Source organism: Triplophysa rosa, linkage group LG13 (genome assembly GCF_024868665.1).
Source record: "Triplophysa rosa linkage group LG13, Trosa_1v2, whole genome shotgun sequence".
In the NCBI taxonomy this organism is placed as follows: domain Eukaryota; kingdom Metazoa; phylum Chordata; class Actinopteri; order Cypriniformes; family Nemacheilidae; genus Triplophysa; species Triplophysa rosa.
In genome coordinates, this window is record NC_079902.1 from 23,849,128 (window position 1) to 23,864,972 (window position 15,845).

At 38.5% G+C, this 15,845-nt stretch overlaps 1 long non-coding RNA gene across 3 annotated transcripts in view; it reads left to right on the plus strand.

Annotated features, from left to right (window-relative positions):
- The window catches only part of LOC130563637 (uncharacterized), a 30,548-nt gene extending 14,709 nt beyond the window's left edge, over positions 1-15,839 (plus strand). For 2 of the 3 annotated variants that reach the window (XR_008964144.1, XR_008964143.1), the window contains exons 3-6: positions 2,390-2,459; positions 2,715-2,828; positions 13,029-14,161; positions 15,400-15,839. This is a non-coding gene — a long non-coding RNA (uncharacterized LOC130563637). Of the gene's footprint in view, positions 1-2,389; positions 2,471-2,714; positions 2,829-13,028; positions 14,162-15,399 lie in introns of all 3 variants that reach the window. The other variant, XR_008964145.1, reaches the window with a different exon arrangement.
- Positions 15,840-15,845: the final 6 nt, after the last annotated feature.

Genomic DNA, 15,845 nt, shown 5'->3' on the forward strand with positions numbered 1-15,845 from the left:
CTCAGAGACCTGGCTCGCCGGGTCGAGTCTGTTTTTTCTTCATTTATATACATCATTGGAGTTTTTGTTCCTTGTCACTGTTGGCCCGTGTTGGGCTTGCTCACCGTGAGACTGCTGTCATCAGGTTTAACACTTTATTTATCACTAATATTGCTTTTATGTAATAGTCTGACTAAATTGTATAGACACCTCTTTACTTTTTATGATGCTATGATATTATTGCAAATTCTTTTTTTTCACTTGATAATGTACAGTATCTAAAGGCGTTTCTAGCTTTAGACTTGCATTAATAGTGTTTTTTTACGTAATATATAATGCCTGTACTGTATGTGTGTGTGTGTATGTGTCTGTATACAGTATGTGAATGTATTTCATTTTATTTATTTATTTCATATTAATTTGTAGAGCTATATATTTATTTTTGTCTGTACAGCTGCTATGATACAATGCAAATTATTGAAAGCACTATAAAAATTGACTTGACTTGACCTTGACATTTTTTAAATGTGTGTGTTTTTTAACAAATCTTTTATCAATAACTCATTAAGTAGGGCCACTTTATGTCAATGATTATAGTTTTAACAGTACAGGACAAATCAGTATTTATAAAAGATTTATGTGTCGCCTGCTGTGAGATAAAACCTTTGTATGCGAGTTTCATATTGGTTCTGGTGTCATTATTCTCATTGACTGTGACTCAATTCAACAGCGCTCAGAATTATTACACTAACACGCCGTCAGATCTTATTCACTACATGAGAGATCTCTGTCTCACTTTAGCCTCCACAGATGCTCAGGAGATGTTTGTCATAGAGTCTGCTTTCAGCATACGTACATTTTGTTTGGATGTGCACGAAGACGACATCAACGCTTTGACACTAAAGTAAATGAAAAACTTCTGAACGCTTTAAAGTCCCAGTGAAATTAAAAAAGACAATTCTTATTTTTTCACGAAATATTGCAGCGTTTATTGTAAATAGTTGATCAATGCGGGTCATTCTCTTATTAAAATGAATGTGCCCTCATAAACTTCAGTTAAAATCTGAAAATGCACTTCCGTCCTGTAATGACTATCCGTCTTAAATGACGTATGTCAGATGGCTTGGGCGGAGCATCAGTTAACTCCTCCCCCTCAACTGTCAGTCTAATGCCAGTTCAATTTCAAAATGCAATGGCTGTTTTTATACATCCAATCAAATCGCAGAGAAAGACGAAAGCCACGCCCACTATTTTTCTCATTATAAATTCCACTCGGAAATGCGTTAAAATAAGGAAGTAAAAATGATCGCAACTTCCGGTTCACGGGGACTTTAAGATGAGCCACTACCATTACAAAACATAAGGAGGAATGCAACACTCAGTATGGCTGCTCTAGCGAAGGAAGTCCCGCCTTCTGGCAAAACGAGCCAATCAGTAAAGACTGACGACTCTCTGGGGCGGGGCTCCCGGGAGGCGCTTGCCAGCCCGTGCGCAGGTGCAGTAGATGAGGTGACCTCGAAAAGGGTGATTTTTAGTGCAATGTAAACGTAGCTAACCAAAGTTATGATACAGTTCATGTCATGTTTAATTATTGATCACAAACATGCCATATAATTGTGATTTTTGCCAGCGATTTTAGAAATATCTGCCATCCCCCATTCAAGTAGACAGGACTGTGGACTTGCTATGACGTAAATAACTGCCCAGAGGCGATGCAAACATGGCCGCCGAGTGACACGACTTCCGTAAACGGACTTTGGTTGATGTTCATAGATGAATGAATTTATGAAATTCATAACTGATTTTATTGTAGGTATAATCAATTATGCTAATTAAATATTGTGTAACATTTGTTTCACAAAACTAATAACCTCATTTCACATTCAGTAGCTATTTTGTGATTTCTTGAGACGGCCGGTCAGAACACGCGCGCACGCACGCACGCACGCACGCACGCACGCACACACACACACACAGAGAGAGAGAGAGAGGGAGTGAAGTAAACATTATTTTGTGGTTTTAATATAGTCACTGTGTTTCATTTAGACTTCAATGCTAATTAAACTCTTTCTGTGATAATTACATTCAGAGTGAAGATGACTTTAGTTTCAGTAGACTTTTAGAAATAAATTTGCCGTTAAAGCTCTCAATGATGTGAAATTGACCATTTACCGATAAACAAGAATGCTGCTGTAGATATGTGTCTGAATGTTGAATTCTCATCACGTTTCAACAGCTCCAAACCACTTTACCGAAACACAAACTTTGAAGTTTTTATGTATGTAAAAGTTATAGTTTTAGTATCTATCCAGTCATTAAGCTGTCAGTGTTGTGCTTTTAGGTGTCTGGCATACATATGCATGCTTAAATGCTCGTGAGATAAAACCCTGTTTTGTCTGTTTTGTTCAAGGGATGAGGGAGATTTAAAGCACCGGTCCAAAGACAGAACACAAACGCGTGACTCTCCAGAGCATCTCCAGGTATCATGATGGTAACACTTTTCAAACCGTTGTTTTGTAGCGTTTCATTTTGAAGGGGAAATAAGTTTACACATCTTAATGAAAGAATATCTGACATATCATGCACGATACATTTTAAAATGGGTGGTGCACTTAGCCTTAAAACATCGACAAACAAAAACAGATGCATTGACAGATTTCACACACCTTACTGTGTTTCTGGGCTTTCGTGTCGAGTGTTCAGAGAAACCCCACAGTGTCCCATCTGATTCACAGCATTCCCAGTTCCCGGCCTTAAAACCAGTGTGTCCAGATGAAATTCGGACCAGTCGTGACTCGTGACTGACGCCCTGCAATGCTCAAGGTGCAACCTCTTCCTTTGGACTTGAGGTAAAACAAATGAGCCGAATATGATGTTTCATGAAATTTTCATTCCTTCTGATTTGTTCACTGTACACTCTTACATTTACAGTGAGGACTCTTATTATATTTTTCTATTTCACTTTCAAGGTACTTTATTGGCATGATTGCGTGTTCTTACAATATTGCCAAAGCATTGAACATATAACAAAAGACATACATTAAGTACAAACATTAGAGTCAAATGAAAATAAGGTGCTGAGTAAGGCATAAATATAGATATTATATATTATATATATCAGCATTTGCTAAGAAACATCAGAGACTAAAGTGATACCAAACCTGCTATTGAGCATCCTTCATTATTGGATAGTTCACAATCATTTATTCTCTCTCATGTGGTTGTAAACCTATACGTGAGTCGTTCTTCGGTGTAACACAAAAGAAGATATTTTGAGAAATGTCTCGGTGGTTTTGTGTTCATACCATGGAGGTCAATCGAGTTCAGTGTTGTTTAGTTATCCACATTCTTCAAAATATCTTCTTTTGTGTTCTCCAGAAGAAAGAAACTCATACAGGTTTGACACGACATGAGGAAGAAGAAATAATGACAGACTTTTCATTTTACGCTGAACTGTCCCTTTAACATTTTTCTCTTGCAGTGAACTAAATCGGTCTTTACACTTTAAGAACATTAAAATGAGGCCAGAACCGCCTCAGAGATGTGAAAATAAACTTTCCAAACGATTTCCACGATCTAAATGAAATATGAGGTGCATTTCAGATGTTTTTACAAAATTTAAAGATAATGCCAAATAAATAAACACCGCAGTTTACAAAGATGTGAAGAGAGAGAGAATTCTTACCCCGCTGCCTGTTATTTTGGCCTTCTGTTATCTGTATCTCTTTCCAAAATATGCACCAAAAAAAAAAATGTTGACAGGAGGTTAAATCGACACGAGTGACTCACAGCACATGGACGTCAAACTGATTATGGGTTATTTTAAGAAGACGTGATGTTGTTTGTGTTTGAACCTTGTGTTGTGTGAGGCAGAATAATTAAATAACAAATAATCATCATCAGTGAACTCTTAATAATAGAATCCTAATTTAGTCAATTAATATTTGACCCTTCACAAGTGAATTTCAAGGTTGAATGACTTGGCTTCTTATGTCAAGAATCACTCATTTCTCTCTGTGCCCGCTCACAAAAGCTGTTCTTATTCACCTTGACATATTAAATGACCTTGTGTTGAAAAGGACTCAATCAAACGTGTCCTCTGGGTAAATGAGCCGGATGTGTTCTGAATCTCACAGACGTCTCACTTTCTGCTGCGCTGACCTGCTAAATCACAGAATGTGAACAAATAATCAACTCAATTATAAAAATACAGTATGATGTCATTTCAAAATATAATGTAAGTGGTGTGACTGATCAACTTGGTAGGATGCTCTCGGTGGTTACCAGGGCGTTGCTATGACAACGCGAAGGCATTCTGAGTGAATGTAGTGCATTGTGGTTGCTAGGATGCTGAGATTGGTTGTGATGTGGATGTTGAACAAGCCGATCACTTAAGGCTGGAATACACTACAAGACTTTTAAAATATAAAATAAAAACTAGACATCACACACTTGCAGACTTTATGAACGTTTGCGTAGAAAACAATGCATGATAAAATCTGCAGACTGGCGCAGACTTTCTGCAACAACTCCGCACTGAAAATCTGGGCAAAAATCTTGTAGTGTATTCCAGCCAATAGAAAGAATGAAGTAGGATGTCATTTCATATTATTTTTATATAGTAATAAAAACTAAATGTTAACATTAATACTTTATTTTATAAAACATAGACATAATAAATAAAAGAATCAATATATATAAATATATAATCAATTATAAAGACAAAATGTCTATAAATAAATACAATTTAAATGCATGGAAGGGAATGAAAATGGATGCTGAGGAAATCTTTTTTTAACTTCTATGAAGATTGTGATATGTCAATATTAGGACGTCGAGGAGCAGACGTTCAGGCACATATGTGGTTTTAATACTGATTTAAAAATAGCTCCTTTTTTTCATTAGGCTTCATGTAAATCTGTCCCACTTGAAGGGCGTTTAAACCCTGGAGACCCAGAGAAAGAGGAGACTGGAACCCATCCCTCCGTTCACACGCTCGCTTTACTGATGTTTACTGTCGTCCGGCATGTGAAATCTCAGAGATTTGAGATTGATTGTAAACCGAAGATCCGATTGGCTTATGGGTTCAAATCAATAGGATTTCCAAAGGCTTTGAAAATGTTTTCATGGAAAATATAACTCCTTTATAATGTAATGTACATCATTTTATACGGTACTGTAGATATATGTTTTGCTCTTGAAGCTGTCATCATCTCTGTTTAATAAAGTAGGGTTGTGTGGGTTGCACACCCCAAAATGAGCTTTCAAGGTAAATGTTACCGCGGTTAAAATGATGTATACAAGCACAAATGCTTTTTATGTTTCTTGAGCTATCTGATGTGATCTCAGAGCAGCCGGCTTATATTCTCTAAAGCTGAATGATCCTGCAGAACAGGTCATGTTTATGCTTTGTAGATTTAAAATTCAGTATGTTGAATGAAATATTATTTGGTGTATTAATCTATGATTTACTGAATTGAATTACGTTTTTTAGGATGTTGGCATCACCGGACATGTTGGTACGTGGGATGAAACAGCGGTCTGAGAGTGTTTGCTTCCATTGTATTTGTTTTTAATGAATTTAGCCAGAAAGAGCCGTTTCTCATATAAATATTGTGGGTTGCCAGCAGATACTTGATTTAGTTTCTGATGCGTCTCAACCATAGAGATTTTAGATGCTTTAAGGCCATTGCACGTTGAGTCCGAAATTTGCATCTGAAATTTCCGCACGTAAAAAAATAAATACGACCTCACGTTGTGTCGATCACATTTACACACTGCCTCCGATATGATCGTCCGTCATGAAAAAATTCGGACCGGGTTCGATTTTCTGTGTTTTTCACATCCGTAGCAAGCATTTTGAGAGGCGTTTTGACAATTCAGAGACACCATACAAACCAGCGCCAGATACGAAAATTTCAGACTGTATGTGCAAAGACCTTTACTGCATCTGACACACTTCATTTCACTTTTGGAGTGCTCTGCTAACAAGCTGATGATTGAAATCAGGTGTTTGATTAGTGAGATGAACACAGTGTGCACTGTTAAGGGTCCTTCAGGAAATGGAGATGGTGCATCTTGTACACACACACACACACACAGACGCACACACACACACACACACACACACACACAGACACACGCGCAGGCTTTGGTTGACTATCCCCGTGGGGACAGTCCATAGGCGTAATGTTTTTATACTGTACAAACTGTATATTCTATCCCCTATCCCTAACCCTATCCCTAAACCTAAAGATCATAGAACACTTTTTGCATTTTTAGATTTAAAAAAATATTGTTCTGTACAATTTATTAGCTTTTGTGCCCATGAGGACCTCAATTTTGGTCCCCACGGTGACACGAGTCCCCATGTGTTGGTGTGTATTCAGGTTTAGGTCCCCACCCTGGTTAACAAACATGAACACACACACACACACACACCACACGCACACACACACCTGCTCTGTAATAAGGTTACTCCATTTACCTCATTGACCCTCTACTCTACGTATCATCATCTTTATTTGTTTCCCCTTCTGCCCCCCCGTTTAGCCTTGGTCTCCTAAAAACACAAATGAGGCATTAAGCTGCCTCTGGACTGAAAGGAGTGTCACCCCGGATAAAACGACGCACACACCACACACAGCGACGACAACTAGCACTACACACCACACACACACACACACACACACACACGCACACACACACACACACACACACACACACACTGAAGTTGTCCTTTTGCCCCTCACTGGCGTTTGGTAATTGTAAGCGCTCATCTGGTCCCGCTGGCCGGACAGCCGGTGAGAGAGAGAGACAGACACAGGTGTGTTGACTAATCATCGATGACTTCATCACATTGTGTTTCTGTAGATCTGTTGGTATTGTGTCATGGGTTCGATCCCATGCAACACACACACATATGCTACTGATTATAGGCCACTTCCAGTGTTGGGTGTAACTAGTTACTAAGTAATCAGTTACTGTAATTTAATTACATTCCCTTTAAAAAGTAAAGTAAGGGATTACTCTTATTTTTTCTGTAATTTAATGACAGTTACTTTTGATGTAATTAAACTAAATACTTTGTGTAATATATGTGTGTGCAATAGTGGAATTGACATCAAAATTCAAAGTCTAACTTTAAAATCTGTGCTTTAATGTTTAATTATCACATTTGTAATACTTTAGTCAGTTAATAAGAATACTTTATATAGTTTAATATTATTGATTTGAATGAATTAAAAGAGCCCTTTCATGTCTATCCTTGAATCACTGAACTAATCAAGGTTGATGTAGGATATAGAAAGTCATTAGTAATAAGTAATTAAATACTTTTTGGAGAGAGTAATTTGTACAGTAATCTAATTACACTATTGAATATGTAACTAGTAACTAGTAATTCATTACTTTTCCAGACTAACTTGCCCAACACCGGTCACTTCAGACAAAATATGTGTAAATGTTGAGCAAAGTGAAACAATAAGACATTATTTGATGCATAATTTCTCTTTTATATTGTTTATGTATTGACTATAGCTGTTGTTCTTCACAGAAGTTGTGTTTGACAGGCTGATGTTCTTTGCATTACGATGCGTCTACAGCTGACGGAGTACTTTGTGTTTTAATTTGGGGCAAAACTAAAGGAGATTAAATGAGGAAAGAGAACAACACTTAAGCGTGGTTCACCGCTGCTGTCGGTGTAAACACACAACACAATCTTACAGGAATTCAAAGTGTTTTACGAGGTGTTTTGTGCTCATTTGCATGTTTTTGTTCCTTTGTTTTTTGTTACGTTTGTGGCGGGGCTTTTTCTTTCTACTACTTTCTGTATGAATTCATATGAATGAACAATTATGAGATCAGACTGGAACATTTAGTTGTTTGCCTGCTGCTAACGCTGTTAAAGCGAAATATTTTGATGTATTTCCTACGTTTTGTCTTCTTTGAATAAAACCCGCTGACCCTTAAAGATGAGACACTATAGAAGAGTATCACATCAAACACTCTCTGCTTCAGCTCTTAACCTCTTTTCTTTTCTGCTTTCTCTGTGTAATTATCAAATAAAAGTTATTCCCGTTCTTCTGCGGAGTTTCCAAGCAACAGTAAAAGGCATTTTCGTCTCCTGCTTCAGGGGCGCAGCAGCGAGTGAAAACAGCAGGAGAAGAACACAAGTAAATGTGTTTCTGACTTATTGTTTTGTGCTTCATGAATGTTTATGAAGTGAAATCCATATGCAGTGACTTCGGCGATTATTGAGGTTAAACATCTTCTCTTCAGGCTCCATTAGAAGAATCTCTTTCTCCATTATCGGAGCGGCAGCGCGTGGGTTTTGTCAGGTTGTTTTTGCATGACTGTGCCCAATCTTACTCAATTTTCATTTCATTTGGAGCGAACGCAAAGAAAGCAAACAGCTCTCGCGCGCGCGCACGGACGTAGGTTTTTAAGGCCGCGTTTGCCCAGCGGGTGCGACATAAAACGAGTGAGCGTTTCAAAGAGGCCACGTTCATTGAAATCTCCTCCGCTGTTCATTTCTCTGATGTGTTTTTAGATGCAACAGACACCAACTGTCTCTACAAACTGAGGTGTTATGTCAACACATACTGGATGTTCTTACAGTCTCAGACGTGTACAGATATCACAGAATAAACCCTCCCTGCGTTCAGAAACGAACTCGGTATTCAGTTTTATACGTGCATGGCTAATAAATAAATCAATGGCTATGAAAAATGCATTTGTTGCCAGACGTGAAACCAGCTAGATTACAACATGTTTATAGTCATGCATTTGGCAAACGCTTAATCCAATATGACCTGCGGTGCATTACAAGCATTTCATCAGTTTTTGTGTTCTCTGGGAATCAAACCCATGACCTTTGTGTTGCTGACACAACACTAAACCAATGAGCTACAGAAACACTTCATACAATTCATATGAGGTTTATCCCATCCATACAGGTTTCACTTTTATTATGCTAGAGACTCATGAAGTTCTCTGTTACGCTCTTAAAGGGACACGTCACCTCAAAATGAAAATTCTGTCATCATTTGCTCACCTTCGAGTTGTTCCACATCTGTATAACTGTCTTTGTTCTGATGAAGAATGCGTATAATCAGACAGATCTCGCCCCCCATTGACTCCCACAGTAGGAAGAAATACTTTATCTTTTTTTTTTGGTCTGTTCAACACAAAAGAAGATATTTTGAAGAATGTAGGACAGCTAACAGTTCTGGGGCACTTTTGACTACCATTGGATTTGTTTCTACTATGGGAGTCAATGGGGGGAAAAATCTGGTTATTCGCATTCTTCCAAATATCTCTCTCTGTGTTCATCAGAACAAAGACATTTATACAGATTTGGAACAACTCGAAGGCGAGTAGATGATGACAGAATTTTCCTTGTGGGTGAAGTGTCCCTTTAAAAAATAAAGGTGCTTAAGGTTTTTCACAGCGATGCCACAGAAGAACCATTTTTGGTTCCACAAAGAATCATTCAGTCAAAGGTTCTTTAAAGAATCATCTCTTTCTTACTTTTTTACCATCTGAAGAACTTTTTTATGCCACAAAGAACCTTTTGTGAAACAGAGAGGATCTTCAGATGTTAAAGGTTCTTTATGGAACCAAAACCGTCGGGTTGGGATCTTGTCCATCCGTGAGTCGGGAGAGCTGCAGCGTGTTTCTGGAGATCTCTTTGTACTGAATGAGGGGAAGAGCGTCCTGCACAGAGAGAGGAGAACGGACGGGACGGGATGGGATGGGTGTGTGTGGTTTGTAATAGAGTTCAGTTGTTAACTGCTGGCTCATTTCAATCACAACTGCTTCTCTGTAAATGTGTTGTGCTTCAGTCGCCTGCGGGTGAATGTCTTAATCGCTCTGTGTTTGTAATGAGACATTTGGTCAGTGAGCTGCACGAGCGTTTCTTTCTCTCTCTGTGACACTGCGGTGATTCCTCTCGGTCACAGATGCTCAGGTGGATGTGCAGGTGTGAGGACACAGACACCTGACACACAGACGTGACACTTAACGTGCAGAACACTCTTAAAAGAAAAGTGCTTCACAAGGTTCTTCGATGCCATAGTAGAACCTTTTGGTTCCATAAAGAACCTTAACATCCGAAGAACCTTCCTGTTTCACAAAATGTTCTTTGTGGCGAAAGAGGTTCTTTAGATGCTTAAAAAGTAAGAAAGAGTTTTATTTTCAATACACAATTTTATTCGACCTCTTTTACTCTTGTTTCATGTAATGCATCTCTTTTATGTTTTATTCACCATCCAATTTATGCTGTGTATTTGTGAAATGCTGTTTTTAAAAAGCTCTTTTTATTATTAATTTAAAATGCCCATCTCTCTCTCTCTCTTATGGAACACGTGATGTCTTGTTTCCATAGGGACACTGATGAATGAGTGTTGATTTCCGGCTCTCCTGATAATGCACTAACTAACACGTTTCCTATTTTCATTCTTCCTTTTCCCATCTGAGACTACAGCATCTTTGCAGCGTTGCGCTTCCTCATACATCATGTGTGTCAACATTCAAATCGACTGCATAGAAAATTGCCCCACAAATCGGCAAGCAATAAAGGAAACAGAGCGCTGAAAAACACATTTGACAATTACGTGCGTCTGTCTGTGGAAAAAACGGTTTGAAATGTTCAAGAGTCAAATCAATCCTGCGTCACCTTCCTTTTAATAACCACTTTTCTTTTTACTTTCAGCAAACTTATGGTGTTTTTAAGTCATTGATGATGAATCAGTCACATGTCTTGTGATTGGGTCAAAATCACCCTTAATAGTTGTGTTCATCACTTAAAGGGATAGTGTACCCAAAAATCTCAATTCTGTCATCATTTATTCTCGCTCATGTGGTTGTCTTTCTTCAGTGGAACACAAAAGAAGATATTTTGAGAAATGTCTCAGTGGTTTATGGAAGTCAATGTAGTTTTTGATTATCAACATTCTTCAAAACACCTTCTTTTGTGTTCTGCAGAAGAAGGAAAGTCATGTCTCCTGTGTCTCTCTTTATCCATCCAGGCCATTTTCAGGCCCTTTGATCATATTAACCAATAGCCACGTAGATATTCAGGCAATTTTAAACAACAACTTTAACTTTTTTTGTTGAACACCTGTTTGCAAACACTCAGTCTTAGTTTTCTGATCACTGACTCTATAAGACTCGGACACTAGAGATGGTTTGTGTTTGGTTTCTGACAGCTCCAGAGACAAATCATCCATTCTTTTTGCTTCTTCTGTCTGCCTGGTCTTAACTGAGTTTCTTCACTTCAATCTGAAAACCTCTTCAATCAGTCAGAGTTGTTTCTTTGGATTTCCTCGTGTGGTCTTGCGTGTGGTGTGTTGTGATGTCTTTCTGGTTTCAACACGGGCGTCAGTGAGGCGTGGAGTATCTCTGCCCATATGCCCCCCGCCTCGGGCCAAAGCGAGACCGAGACCTGTCGACCGAGAAACGCCGGGCTGAAGTGTTGTTGGATGAAAGGGCAAAGTCTGGGGTTTGTGTACAGTAGAAGGGTTTGTTTTTTCATCATCTCCCTCAGCTTTTGTGTGTTTGTAGACGACGGCTGAATGTTGCAGCAGAAGGCAGCGGGAAACCGATTCCTGTTGATCTGAGAGTTATCAAGTTAAATTCTCATGTTCGACACTAAAGCTTCGTCAGCAGCGCTTAACTGCCCCGCGGGGACGTACGGGTGCCCGCCGGGCTCATTTCCGACTCCATCCTGAGGCGCTTGATCACACTTCATTGTTTTAAATGAAACGTGGCTCTCCATCCCATCACCTTCTCTTCGACTTGTTGTTTGATGCGCTCTTTCACTTTTTTATTTAAACCGAATTAAATATTTACTTTCGTCGGCTTCACAGTTGTGCTGTAAATCTCGTCGTGATCTCGGCACAATCTGTAATGACGTTCATATGCACGTCTTGAAAAGAACGGCAGTGTTTTTCCGATGGTTTGGTGAACAGTCTGGAGACCTCTAATGAGTTTCATGGCTGTAATTGATGCTGTTACGATCTCACACACTGTACCATCTCATGTGTGAAATTCTGTACAGAGTCTCTGAAATAAAGACACAATGTAAACTTCCTAATTATGTGACAGATGTGTTTTTGTTGCTTTTAAGTTTTAATGCATTTCTGTTTTTTATTATTGTTATTAGAGCTGCAGGAGTGTCGAGCGCAATGAATGAAATGTTTTAAATCGCACTTGATCTCTTTTTACATTCCAACTGTTTCATTTTGTTTTATTCAATTCATGTCTACCCATAAAAAAATATTGAAATGATCTCCTTAATTTCTTAACTGTAAAAAAACGTAATTTTACAGAATGTTTCTGTTATTTTGTACAGATTTTCCACTTAAAATGTCAAAAAATGGAATTTAACTGTTTTTTTAAAGATTGTTTTTATGTATTTTTGAAATACGGTACAAAAAAAATGGCAAAATACAGAGAAGACTGCAAATTTACAAGAAAAATGTGAAAATGTCATTTTACAGGAGAAGAAATGCTATTTTAGTTTATTTCTGGCAACCCCGAAATTTTCAGGGTTTTTTTACAAGATTTTATTTTCACAGTTTATTTTTGAAATATGCAAAATTACAGAATTTTACAGTATATTTCTGTCGCTCCAGCTGTTTTTTTTTTCGGAAACTTTTGCTCATAGTCTCATCTATGTCTCCGATGTTCTTCTTGAGAAAAAAAGGGAAAAATCTAACAAGACTTACAGAAGAAATGTCAACAATGTGTCAAACTGAGCTCAGAATTGTCTCGTCTGCGATCAAAAGTCAATATTATTGAAGATCTCAATATGAACTCAAACATTTCTCATCACATGATTTGACCTCTACAATCTACATTCATTTGTTTTTATTTTGTCAGATTACGTTGATAATGAGAAACAACTGAGCTCAGAAAGCTTTACAGCAAATGTCATTTATAAATTCACTGTAAATCAAGGCTGCACAGGATTTATTGTTTTTAACACACAGGCGTCTCTTCTTTAATTTTTCCACGTGTGATCATCTTTTCTCCCTTTTTTTTAGAAATACAAGATTAAAAAAACTTTTCCACTCCTGCATCTCTATGGAAAATGGTGGCAGTTGGCTCCTGCATCACTTCCTCAGTCATCGCCGTGGCGACACCACCCCCCCACCAGCAGGAGCAGATGTAACCCAGCACTTTTCTGGGGCTTTTGCTGAGCCGAGAAAACAGCGCACAGGCCGATGAGACAACATCAGAACGCCTCAGTAAAACTCCGGTCAAACTCACACACAGACATCAGAGTCGTTTTTCTTCCAGGTTGTATTTCAACATATTGTCCTGCTGTTTGAGTTTTGCCTGAAGCCAGATGACAGATTGTTGATGAGGTTTGACCACAATCTCACCTTTGAAGAAATGAAATCTTGAAATGTTGAAAAAATACACACGATGAAACGTAGCTTCTCAACCAGGGGCGGACTGGCCATCTGGCGTTTTCCCAGTGGGCCGCTATCGTTTGGGGCCGGAACGTACGCATTGGCCGGTCAGACGGACGTATTATAAATGCAAATGAACGCAACGCGAACACAAAAGACACGTATGCATGCCACTCCCCCCCCCCAGTCGACAGACCTATCCATGTGCACCCCGCACCCCACCCCCCCCGTCGACAGAAATGGTGGAGGGACGATTTTTTCCCCAGGCCAGCCCTGTTCTCAACCGAGTTTGTTTTAGGACTTCAAATATCAACCCAACACAGGACCAAAGTTATGTATCATTCAGTTTCATCCCTTATTAAACCAAAATGTCCATAACATTAAACTGCATAGAACAGTCTGATCTGAATTATTAAACTGACATTATTCATCTGAAATAGAAAATCTGTGGAAATGTTTATTCTTAAATGTCTCTTTTTCATGTCATTGCATAACAGACGCTGTTAAGACTCACTGCGGGTAAATCTGTGTTTAATGTACTGTAGTCTGGGGTTTTTTATCGTGTGTAGTTTTATTTATGGCTGGAGGATGAGGGCGCGTCACACAACCTGTCCATGTTGGCATGTGGCACGTTTGGCTTCTGCTGCCAACTGACAGATGAATTTGCACCAAAATACCGATTTGTTTGGACACGCGGCCATTGACGTCAACAACAACCAAAGGACATATGGGAAGAGTTTTCTCCTTCCGTTCAGAAGTCGGTAAGTCTGTTTATTTCATCATCCTTCATGTTCAAGATTACATTTACAAGATAATCTTCTTCAGGTTTTTTCTCCTGTAAGTGTTCACACGAGAACAGAACACTAGCTTAACTTCAATGGAATGCAAACCATGATTTAAACATATTTATAAATCTAACAAATTATGTTACAGTGTTTTTTAACATCTTTTAAAGTTTAAGATGTAACACATCATGTTATTGAACAGAGTAAATGTGTGTATGGGTGTAACAATGTTGCATTACTTATCTCGGCACAAAAAATGTAAGAAAAAATTGAGATTTGTTATTGGTTTAATCCTTTTGGTTAAGTTCCCAACACGTGACCTGCATCAACATATGAAGAGTTTGACTTTGAATTTGTTCAAAAATCATGTTTTTATTGTGTTGGTTAAATTTATTTTTAAGTTATTGTTTAATCAAAACCACTCAACTGCAGTTTGATAGATATGAATTGAAATGCACAATAAAAGAAACATGATTTTTGAAACATTTCACTCTTTATTTGAGATTTTGTTTTCTTTTTTGTGCAGCTTTCAGAAGTTCTCCCCTAGGCTTTAGCTTTCTCAATTCCTTTCTTAATGCTTAATGTTTGTATTCATTCATTTACAAACGTGTCAATTAAACATTGAATAACAAGTTGTATGTTCAACAACAAAAGTTACTTAATGTTGTTAATATTTTAATAAACTTGTTTAAAATAAAGGTGCTTAAAAGGTTTTTCACAGCGATGCCATAGAACACTCGGTGCTTCAAAAGGTGCCAGAAGAACCTTTTGATTCCGTAAAGAACCTTTAACATCTGAAGATCCTTTCTGTTTCACAAAAGGTTTAGATAGGTTCAGATTATAAAAAGATAAGAAATGGTCCTTTGTGGAACCAAAGATGGTTTTGCTATGGCATTGCTGTGAACAACCTTTTAAGCACCTTTATTTTAAGTGTGTAGAAGAACCATTTTTGGTTCCACAAAGAATCATTCAGTCAACAGTTCTTTAAAAAATCATCTCTTTCCTACTTTTTTTATCATCTAAAGAACCTTTTTTTCCCACAAAGAACCTTTTGTTTTTTATGGAAGCAAAAGAAGCACCTTTTTTAAGCACAGTATTGTGTAATATGGAATCATGAGTGGCGTGTAGCGTTGCACTTGCTGCCACTCGCTGCCCACCACGGATCAAAACAAAGAGTGTGTGTTTTTCTTTCTTTTCTCGGCATCTGCCAACAGTAAGACAGCCGAACGCGAGCTGGACGGACAGATAACATGATGAGTGAATCCACCGACGGAAGGAAAACAGAGAGTGATGGGATATGGGAACCGCGAGCGGGACGGCTGTGAAGCTCTGAAACGCTGGAGCGTGGCTGTGCGAGATTGCGAGTAGTGTGGGTGAGATGGTGGGCAGAGGATGGGTTACAGAACATTCACAGCGCAATAATACAGGGATTTGTCAGGGCCAATGGTGATCAGGAGAAAATGCGGCGTGTTTTGTGTGTGTGTGTTTGCTCATGTCAAGTGCTTTTCTGTGGATTGGATTTGATTACCAGACAGTTTGAATCACAGTTCTGAGTCATTAGTTTCATTTGCCAGTTCTTCCATAAGAGCTCTGAAACATGCTGTAAAAAGAGCCCTCTCTCTCTCTCTCTCTCTCTCTCTCTCTCTCTCTCTCTCTCTCT